The 11,520-nt window shown below is 45.1% G+C and overlaps 1 long non-coding RNA gene across 2 annotated transcripts; it reads right to left on the bottom strand.

Moving 5' to 3' along the window:
* Positions 1-275: 275 nt before the first annotated feature.
* Positions 276-2,600, bottom strand: LOC136794639 (uncharacterized). Of its 2 annotated transcripts, none has more exons than XR_010841711.1 (3): positions 2,411-2,600; positions 1,770-1,824; positions 276-599 (listed from the first exon to the last, which is right to left on the bottom strand). It is a non-coding gene; the product is annotated as an uncharacterized lncRNA (long non-coding RNA). The 2 variants fall into 2 exon arrangements; XR_010841712.1 differs by having other exon boundaries at positions 2,392-2,581.
* Between the last annotated feature and the right edge of the window lie 8,920 nt (positions 2,601-11,520).

Raw genomic sequence — 11,520 nt, 5'->3', positions numbered from 1 at the left:
GTGCTGGGAGTTTGAAAGGGGCGGGGCTGGAGTACAGCAGGGCCAGATCCTGCAAAATTGGACACATTTCCTGGAGACATTTTCTGGAGAGCGGGGACGGGGTGGGGCGTGCTGGGAGGGCATGAGAGCATTTTAAGCAGAAAGGGGGTGGGATGGGATGAGCATTGTTTTCTTTCAGTTTTTTAAATTGAAGTATTGTTGATTTACAGTGTTGTGTTAATTTCCGCTGTACAGCAGAGTGATTCAGGTATACATATACATATTCTTTTTTTTTAAGATTTAAAATAAATTTATTATTTATTTTATTTTTGACCGTGTCAGGTCTTCGTTGGGGGTATGCGGGGGCTTCGTTGAGGCGTGCTGGATCTTTCGTTGAAGCACGGGCTCTTCGTTGTGGCAGGCGGGCTTCTCTCTAGCTGTGGCGTGCGGGTTTTCTCTCTGTAATTGCGGTGCACAGGCTCCAGAGCGCACGGGCTCTGTGCTTTGCATCACGCGGGCTCTAGGTGAGGCGCACGAGCTCAGTAGTTGTGGCGCATGGGCTCAGTTGCTCCGCGGTATGTGGGATCTTAGTTCCCTGACCAGGATCAAACCCACATCCCCTGCATTGTAGGGCAGATTTTTTTTTTAACCACTGGAACACCAGGGAAGTCCCTCTTTTTAAAAAATATTCTTTCCATTATGGTTTATCACAGGGTATTGAACATAGTTCTCTGTGCTATACAGTAGGACCTTGTTGTTTATACATTCTATATATAAAAGCTTACATCTGCTGACCCCAACCTCTCACTCTCTCCCTCCCCCAGCCCTCTCCCCCTTGGCAACCACCAGTCTGTTCTCTACGTCTGTGAGTCTGTTTCTGTTTTGTAGATAGGTTCATTTGTGTCATATTTTATTTTATATTTTATTTTATTTTATTTTATTTTATTTTATATTTTTGGCGGTACGCGGGCCTCTCCCGTTGCGGAGCACAGGCTCTGGACGTGCAGGCGCAGCGGCCACGGCTCACGGGCCCAGCTGCTCCGCGGCACATGGGATCCTCCTGGACCGGGGCACGAACCCATGTTCGTGAACCCATCGGCAGGTGGACTCTCAACCACTGCGCCACCAGGGAAGCCCTGTGTCATATTTTAGATTCCACATATAAGTGATATCATGTTATTTGTCTTTCTCTTTCTGACTTACTTCGCTTAGTATGGTAATGTCTAGTTGCATCCATGTTGCTGCAAATGGCATTATTTCCTTTTTTATGGCTGAGTAGTATTCCATTGTATATATGTGCCACATCTTCTTTATCCATTCAACAGTTGATGGACATGTAGGTTGTTTCCATGTCTTGGCTATTGTAAATAGTGCTACTATAAACATTGGGATGCATGTATCTCTTTGAATTATAGTTTTGTCAGACACGTGCCCAGAAGTGGGGATTGCTGGATCATACAGTAATTCTATTTTTAGTTTTCTGAGGAACCTCCATACTGTTTTCCACAGTGGCTGCACCAACTTACATTCCCGCTAACAGGGTAGAAGGGTTCCTTTTTCTCCACACCCTCTCCAGCATTTGTTATTTGTGGATTTTTTTCATGGTGGCCATTCTGACTGTGTGAGGTGGTACCTCATTGTAGTTTTGATTTGCATTTCGGGATGAGCTTTGTTAAATGCACACCCTGGGTACAAAGAAAGCACTGGGGGTGAGACGTCCTTTTTCTCCCACTCCCTTACTTTCTCTTGCCCTTCAGCCCGTGCTCCAGAGCCAGGCCTGGTTTACTCACCAGTGGGCTCTGGGGCTCACGATGCAGCCTGTCCCTCATGGGCCCCCACCAGAGTCTGTCGAAAGAAGAAACAGGTCAGCTAGCTCCTGGCTCCCCAGCTCCTCCCCCATTGCCCCCTTGGTTAATGGCCCTCACAGAGCACCTGGTGCACAGAACCCTGTTTAGCTGAGGGGGCTGAGTGACGATACATCCACTGTGGGACACATCCCACTGCACAGCTGGTGTGTCAGCACAGAGGCTGCAGAGAAGCGGCCACCTTGGGACCAGAGTCACCAAATGAGGACGGACGTGGATGAGGTGGAGGGCCAGCCACTACTTCTCAATCCCCTCTCCTCCTCCTTGGTCCACCCAGGCTCCTAGTGTGAGCTGCTTGGTTTTCTCCTGTGTTGTCCTGCTTTCCTCTCTTATCCTGCTGTCCCTGAGAGAGAACAGAGAAGGGCCTAGAAAAGGCCAGGGCCCTTCCCCAGGACCTGAGACACAGAGAGGTTACATGACCTGCCCAAAATCACGCAGCTGGTAAGAGGTGGAATCGGGGAATTGAACCCAGGAAGTTTGGGACTGAGCCCTCACTCTCAGCACACACGGCCCCCCACAACACCCATTTGTTTAACTCAGCACTCACTTCCAGAAAGGCAGTGTACCTGGTGATTAGGGCATGGTCTCTGGAGTCAGGCTGCCCACATCTGAATGTCAGCTCCATCCCCTCCCAGCCGAGCCACGGGACCACTCCAAGCGCTGGTCTCCTCAATGCAAAATTGGAACACTCATGGCTCCTACCAGTGGCAAGTACTGGCTGCTGTCCACCAAGCTGTTTCTCTTTTCCTCCCAAGCACTCCCAGCCAGACTACGTTTCCCAGGCTCCCCTGCAGGCACCATGTGACAGAGTTCTGGCCAATGGAATGTAGGAGGAAGTGATGTCACAACTCCTAGGCCTGGCTCCTGAAACGTCCTGTGCCGTTCTTCCCACTCCCTACACTGGGCCCATGAATGACCGTGTGGAACAGAGTCCCCACCCAACATCCTTGCCCCACATTGGACTATGAAATGAGCAGGAAATGAGCTCTTATTGTGGGGTTATTTGTTAACATAGTTAGCCTGCTCTTATGAACACCCTCCCCATCTAGGTCTCATGAGGACTGAAGGGTGAATCTCTCCAAAGTTTCAGCACAGCACTTGGTGCTTATGAAGTTCTGGTTAATGAGTTACCACCATTGTTCCACAGCTCCGTCCTGCTGGAGTGTGAGCTCCAAGGGCCCGGCACATAGTGGACGCTCATAAATACACATCAGATGCCTTGTGTACCTGTGTCCAGCATTTGGGTCAGCGTTCCCTTCCCAGGCCTCCAGTCTCTAAGAGCTGGGCTCCCTGTCATTCTGTGAGGGCTACCTCAATCTGGTGGCTCCTGGCCTCAGTAGCCTTCCTCCCTATAGCTGTAGACTCAGCCCTGCCTCCACTCACGATGTGAGAAAGATATGCCAACATCCACTGCTGGATTCCCCAAACTATGGCCGTGCCTCAGAACCCAGGCTCAGAGTTCCTACGCAGGGCTCTAAGGAGCCTTCCCGGGATTTGGCTTCAGAGGCCCCGAGAACCCCTGTAGTCAGATGCCATAAGCTGGGCAGTGTTACCCTACCTCCTCTCTCTAAACGTCTGTGTGAGGGGTGCCAATACCACACAGGACCACACCTGCTAGCCAGCCCTGCCTTCCTACCATTTAGGAGCTCCTCGGGGGAGCTTTGTGATTTTGCATGTGTGCCTTAGCCTCTCTGAGCCTCAGTTTCCTGCTTTGCTGCTCCTAGGGCCAGGCTGCTGGTTACGGGGCACAGAGTAAGTGCTCAGCCGATGTCTGGGGTCAAGGCTCTGCCCACCATTCTCTTCTCAACAGAAACTGGGAGGATGAATCTCGAGTGCTAAGATGACGTCTCCACAGGCAGCATCAGAGCAGACCCAGGAAGCCAAGCCCCACGCTCTGTATTGGGGCTGGAAGCCATGTGGCTGGGAAATCACTTGTCCACAAGTCCAAGTCTAGTCACGGAGTTGTGGTGCCACGAGGGAAATTGCCCTAAGTGTGAGTCCACAGGCAAGCCTGGGGAAAGAGGCTCTGAGGCTCGTGAGCAGATAGCGGCAGTCCTTCCATGCACAGTGTTTTCAGCTTGTCTGCCTTCCAATCACTCCTAAACAATATGTGTTATTTGGTGTGACTGCTCACAGGGGCCCTGCTCCACGCAGCACTGGCAGACAAAGCATAACGTTTAAGGTCCCATCTGCTTTTAATTTGTAATGAACAAAATGGGTTTCAGACTCCCTCAGCCAGCTTGCCCAGCGCTGAGAAGCAGCTCTCCCCAGGATACATTTGGGCCAGGCCCTTCGCTGAGCAGACACCAGCAGGGCCCGGAAAGATGGACAAGAGAGGCCAGCTGGCTGGGAAGCAGCATTTCCTGTGGCAGTTCTGGCTCCAAACCTTGGGTCCTCCACTTCCTGGCTGTGTGGTTTCAGTAACGTTACTTGTCCCCTCTGAGCCTCAGTTCTTCATCTGTGGAAGAAGTGATGAGGTCTTTGCCACCCAGGTGTTCCCCTAATTCTGATTTCCCCAGCAAAGAACCAGCGGGGGGGAGTTCTTGGTTTTCCTCCCACCACCCGCCATGACAAAGGCTTCAAAAGTCAGCTTCTATATTTGCACACCCATGTTCATAGCAGCGTTATCCACAGCGGCCAAAAGGTAGAAACAACCCAAGTGCCCACTGACAGATGAATGGGTAAACGAAATGTGGTATACGTACAGTGGAATATTATTCAGCCTTAAAAAGGAAGGAGATTCTGACACATGCTACAAAATGGATGAATCTTGAGGACATTATGCTAAGTGAAATAAGCTAGACAGAAAAAGACAAATATTGTATGATTCCACTTATATGAGGTATCTAAAGAAGTTGAATATGAATATAGACAGAAAGTAGAATGGTGGTTGCCAGAGGCTGAGGGGAAAGAAGAATGGGGAATTAATGTTTAATGGGTCAGAGTTTCAGTTTTGCAAGATGAAACAAACTCTAGAGATGGATGGTGGTGATGGTTGTACAACAGTATGAATGTACTTAATTCATAAGTACATTCATACTGGGCACTTAAGTGAACTGTGAACTGTGCCCTTAAGAATGGTTACAACGGTAAATGTTATGTATATTTCACTACAGTTTAAGTTTTTTGTACATTAGAAAGAAAACTCAGCTTCGTTAAAAAAAAAACTAAAAGGGAAGAAAAGAGAAAAGCAACAAATATAAACATTAGGAATGGGAAAGAGAATACAATGATGGAGGAGATTTCAAAAACGAATAGAGGATTCCATGTATAGGTCTGGCCAGTAACACTGAAAATCTGGATGGAATGAATGATTTACAGTTTCCAAGACATTATAAAATTACTAAAATTGACTTTAAAAGAAGTGGAAAACCAAATAATACATTAACTATGGAAGAGGTAGACAATTTTCTCCAAGAATTCCCTCCCCAAAGAAAGTATCCAGGCCCTGATAGTTTTATGTCTGGATTATTTCAGACATCCATGGAATAAGTAATCCCAAGATTCAGACTCTTCCACAGCAGAGAAAAGAACGGAAGCGTCCCAACTTATCTTTTGAAATTTGCATAACTTCATTGCCAAATTTACGGTAACACAGCACAAAAAAAGAAAATCACAGATCATGTGTCTTACAAATACAGATGCAAAAGCCATGAATTAAATTCTGGCAATTTTAATCCATCCATATATCATTGTCACAGAATAAGGATTTGGCAACAGCCATTTCTACCTTTCCTTTAATAGCTTGCTACATGTGTAAATCAGGAATTCATCTTCAAAAATTTTTAAATTAATTTTTATCGGAGCATAGCTGATTGACAATGGTGTGTTAGTTTCTGCTGTACAGCAAAGTGAGTCAGTTATACATCTACATATACCAACTCTTTTCTAGATTCTTTTCCCATGTACTGTAGTCATTACAGAGTATAGAGCAGAGTTCCCTGTGCTATACAGTAGGTCCTTGTTGATTATCTATTTTATATATAGCAGTGTGTATCTGTCAATCTCAATCTCCCAATTTATCCCTCCCCCTCCCTTTTCCCCTTGGTAACCGTAAGTTTGTTTTCTACATCTGTGACTCTATTTCTGTTTTGCAAATAGGTTCATTTGTACAAAAAAAAATGTTTTTTGAATGTTCAGTGCTTTTATGTAGAAAGCATGGGAGGGATATAAAAATGTGAACTATGAAGTTCGTGTGATAGCTCAGCTCCTGTAGGCACAGGCGCTACTGGGAACCCCTTACTGCTTAGAGATAAAACCAAGGCTGCAAAGATAAACCAGCAAGACTCAGAGACGTGCCTTTTTGTGGGTGTTACATGCTGAGACCTCCCGAGAGGAGGGGGAGGCTGTGTGGACTGGGCTGTCGCAGAGAAGTCTTCATTTATATACTCATACATTTATTTATTCACACGGGAAACAATGGAGTGCCCACCCTTCTTGCTCCGCTAAAAATAATCCCTGAGGACTTACTGTGCGCTGGACACTGTTCCAGGCATACGGCTACAGTGCAAACTAGAGAGGCAGAGTCCCCGCCCTCAAGCTCCCATTCTCCTAACAGCGGGCACTTCCGAGCATCCTCTTGCCATCGTCTGCCGGAGTGCTCTGCGTGCATCCCCTGTGCGATCCTAGAGCAGCCCTGGGACATGGCCATTTTCCAGGCGAGATCGCTCGGCTCAGTCAGAGACTTAATTAAGGGACTTGTTCAAGGTGACTGAGTTACTAAGTGGCAGAGCTGGAATTGGGGCCGGGACTGACTCCAGAACCTGTGCTCCTAGCCACTGGGCAACCCTGCCTCAGCCCAGGTGTGGCACCTGGTGGAAATTTCCAACCAGTTCAGGACCCCACGATTCTTGAGGCTTCACCCCACAGGGCTCCCAGCACCTCCTTTCTCCGCCCTGTCTCTCTTTCTCTTCCTTCTTCTTCCTGCCTCCCCAACTCCCATCACTCTCCTAACATTCGTAGAAGATAAGCGAGTCTGAGTAGCAGGGGAAAATTTTTACCAGATGGTGTAACATTGTAGTTAAACTTTGAGGCTGTGAAGTCCAGCAGACATGGCCTTGAAATCTAGCTCTGCAATGTACTAACCCTTGGGCAGATCCCTTCAGCTCTCTGAGTCTCAGGTTCCTCATCTGTAACATGGGAATAATTAACAGTTCCCAACTCATAGGTCACAAAACTTAAATTAGATAAAGCTGCCCCTAGTTCAATAAACTTGACATCATCTTCACCACTGTCACCATTGTCACTTGTTATGCTGAGGGGCAAACGACAGGCAAATGTTCATTTCCAGACTTCCTTTATCTGACCTACAATATATTTTTCACCCGGTTAGATATTCTCACTATGCACTAAAGAATAAGATCTTTTTTCAAAATTGATTTTTAACTGGGAAGTATATTCAATGTCTTGTAATAACATATAATAGAAAAGTAACTGAAAAAGAATATATATATAATATTCAGTTATATATACATAAAACGTAATCACTTTGCTGTACACCTGAAACTTCACAACCTTGTAAATCAACTATACTTCAATTAAAAAATAAAGGAAAATTTTTAATGGACTGTTAATTATATGAGCAATGCACAAATACATACTACTTGTTTTTAAAAAACTACCGTTATAGATAAGACTAAAGTCTCTTGTTTTTTCATCTTTATTGGAGTATAATTGCTTTACATTGTTGTGTTAGTTTCTGCTGTACAACAAAGTGAATCAGCTATATGTATACATATATCCCCATATCCCCTCCCTCTTGCGTCTCCCTCCCACCCTCCCTATCCCACCCCTCTAGGTGGTCACAAAGCACCGAGCTGATCTCCCTGTGCTATGCGGCTGCCTCCCACTAGCTAGCTATTTTATGTTTGGTAGTGAATATGTGTCCATGCCACTCTCTCACTTCGTCCCAGCTTCCCCTTCCCCTACTGGGTCCTCAAGTCTGTTCTCTACGTCTGCATCTTTATTCCTGTCCTGCCACTAGGTTCATCAGCACTGTTTTTTTTTTTTTTTTTTAGATTCCATATATATGCGTTAGCATACAGTATTTGTTTCTCTCTTTCTGACTTATTTCCCTCTGTATGACAGACTCTAGGTCCATCCACCTCACTACGAATAATTCAATTTCGTTCCTTTTCATGGCTGAGTAATATTCCATTGTGTATATATGTGCCACATCTTCTAGGTAAGACTAAAGTCTCTTTTGAGTGCCTGTCCTATAGGCTCCGCCATCTTCTCATACCTTCCCTCCCCACCCCATTCTTCCCCATCATTCTCCAAAGGTAATCTCTATTATCATTTGCTGCCTCTGCCTCGGGCATTTTTTTTTTTTTCTCTGCATTTGCCAGCACATGAATTTATGTGTGTGCAGTACATTTGATTTTCTTTTTACATAAAGGGATCAGACCAATCATATCTTTCTACTATTTGCTTTTTTTAGTCAATAACACCTCTTTCAATTTATTAACATCAGTGAAAAAGGAAGAAGGAGGGGCATCCTAGGTCTGGAAACTTCAAGACCAAAGACTGCAACTCACAGATTAGTCATTTTGCTGGGTTCACCTTTGCTCTCCCTGTGGCTTATCTGTTTTATCTTTGCAAAAGGCAGTTGTTCTCTGTCTGAATCACCTGCAAGCCTCAGGTTCTAAAACATGAAAACATCTTTCTCTCCACTCAGTCAGGTCAAAGTATCCATCAAACCCAGCCAGTGGGAGGGAGGCTTTCTTTACAAGATTATGAAAAGACAGCTCAGGGTCTGCAGCTACGAGGCCCAGGCCTGTTGTCAAGGCCTCTTTTCTTGAGCCCCAAGTTTTTGGAAGCTGTGATCATCAACAAGAAAAACCAGAAAGACATGTGTCACTGCGAAGCATGGAAAACACACCCGAATGTTACAAAAGCAGCTTGTGATCTGACCCTGGAATCAGACCTTGTCCCAGGCATTGGGATGAGAAAGGATAACCCACCACCTGGCCTTTAAGACTTTTTGACCCTTGAGGCAATCCCAGCCACTGATTTTGTCTTAGAGATGAAAGGCCTTTAACCAAGAGTGACATTTTGTTGAAAATGCAGCCAGGTGACTTCCTGCTTCCACATGGGGTAGAAGTTTCTTTGGAAGCATCCCATTTTTCCTGCTTCACGGCAGCCTGGTTCTAGTGAAGTAGTCATTGTTTTTCTCCCTGGCCCAGGTCCAGAGCCGAGTCAAGCACCAAGCCACAGACAAAATAGACAACTAATGAGAACCTACTGTACAGAACAGGGAACTCTACTTGATGCTCTGTGGTGACCTAAGTGGGAAGGAAATCCAAAACAGAGGGGATACATGTATAGCTGATCTATTTTGCTTACAGTAGAAACTAACACAACATTGGAAAGCAACTATGCTTCAATAAAAATTAATTTTAAAAATAAAAATAAATAAAAAACAAACAACAACCAAAAAAAGTTTTAAAAAAACAAAAACAAAAAACCAAGCCGCAGAGCAGAAAACCGGTGTTTCTAAAATGGACATAGAACAGAAGCAGGACACCTATGTGACTGGGAGAGAGAAGCCTGCCTACCTGCCTCTCTCTTTTCCAGATACTTCCAGGCTCAACCAGATTCAACACGCACACACACACGCGCGTACACACAAACACACACTTTTAACTCTATCCCTAATTTGTGGGACCAAAAGGCTTGAGAATCTCTAGAAATCTCTGTGTAACAAATAGAGCATATGTTCTGATAGAAACTGTTCTTTTCCATTATAACAAGCAACTCAGCCTCCGCGCCTAGTTTATTCTTTGCAGTGTTCGTCACTGCTACCACCACCACTCCAGCCCATTTCTGTCTGCTGACTCATGTCTCTTTCCTGTCACAGATATCAATTGCAGGCTTTCTTTTCTTTTTTGGGGGGCGGTACGCGGGCCTCTCACTGTTGCGGCCTCTCCCGTTGTGGAGCTCAGGCTCCGGACGCACAGGCTCGGCGGCCACGGCTCATGGGCCCAGCCGCTCCGCGGCATGTGGGATCCTCCCGGACCGGGCCACGAACGCGCGTCCCCTGCATCGGCAGGCGGACTCTCAACCACTGCGCCACCAGGGAAGCCCCTGCAGGCTTTCGTTATGGTTTGGTTATTATCTTGTGTTCCTTGCAACTCCTTCCTGGATTTCATTACCAGCCCCCATCCTAGTTATCTTTTTCCTGATATCATGCCTTCTTGGTGAGGATGATTACTGAAGACAAGGGCCTTTCAGAGACCATACCTCAATAATCCGTCCACAGGAAGAGCCTTTGTTGGAAGGATGGATGCATGCATGCATGCATGCGTGGATGAATGGTGGATAGACTGATGGATGGTGGATGTATGTACATATGGATGGATGGATGGTTGTATGGATAGAGGGTGAAGGGTTCATGGGTGGATGGGTGGACGGGTGGATGGATAGATGGTTAGATGGATGGTTGGAAGGGAGAAAGTTTAATGTAACAATCCCTAGCAGTCATTATTTACTCTCTATGCAGAAGGAAAAGAAACGGTTTCATAGGCAATCAAATGATTTTGTGTTGGTCTAGCCAGGGAAGAAGAGAAGTCCATCCAAGTCTTAGCTAAGGATGGGGGAGGATGGGTGTGACCAGCGGGGCACATGTAATTTACTGAAGTTAGAGTTGAGTTACAATGTTGTGTTAATTTCTGCTGTACAGCAAAGTGACTCCCATATATATATATATATACATATTCTTTTTCATATTCTTTTCCATTATGGTTTATCACAAGGTATTGAATATAGTTCCCTGAGGGCACATATATTTTTGAATGCTGTCTGAGCATGACCCATTTGAATGTATCCTCTTTCAACCAAATCTGTTTCTTCTCCCACACCCTCAAACTGGTTTTGTGTCACCATTTTTAGTGGACAAGAGTTGTTTATTTCCATTGTATCCACTTTTCTTCTGGTAACAGTTATATTTTCCTCCATCCCTTCATTCCCTCTCAATATCTATGGTTCTGAGAGCTCAGGGATCTATGGCTGAGATCCATGACTCAACTTGCTCCCCCCAAGATGGCTTATGTAATCTTTTTTCCAACATATAACTATGCAATTTTCAAGCAGAGCAAAATTGAAAGAATTCAATAGTGAACACCCATTAACCCACCCCTTAGTTTCCACTATGAACATTTCACTACATTTACTTTATCTCATGTCTATCCACCTATCTGCCCCTCCGTCAAGCAATTAATCCATCTTATTTTTGTTGCATTTCAAAGTAAATTGCAGACATCAGTACATTTCCTCCTAAATGTGTATCATTGACTAGAGTACAATATTTGTCTGCATGTTTTTTCTTTCATTATAAAGTTTACATGCAATAAAATGTACAAATCTTGACATATGCTGAATTTTGTATATACTGTGTAACCTAAATTCCTATCAATATCTAGAATGTTCCCTCATGCTCCTTTCCACTCAATCTCCTTCCTCAACTTTCAGAGGTAACTACTGTTCTGATCTTTCCACTTGGGCTGTTTCCAGTTTTAGGCTATTATGAAGCTGCTGTGATAATTACCATACAACTTTTTTTATGGACACGTATTTTCATTTCTTTTCGGGAAATATGTAGGAGTGGAATTGCTGGGTTAAAGAGTGGGTATATTTTTAGTTTATTAAGAAACTTCCACTCTTTTTTTCTAAGTGGCTG

This window comes from Kogia breviceps, chromosome 8 (genome assembly GCF_026419965.1).
Source record: "Kogia breviceps isolate mKogBre1 chromosome 8, mKogBre1 haplotype 1, whole genome shotgun sequence".
NCBI classification, from domain to species: Eukaryota; Metazoa; Chordata; class Mammalia; order Artiodactyla; family Physeteridae; genus Kogia; species Kogia breviceps.
The sequence above is the reverse complement of the archived record's forward strand: the minus strand, read 5'-3'. Positions and strand labels throughout refer to the sequence as shown.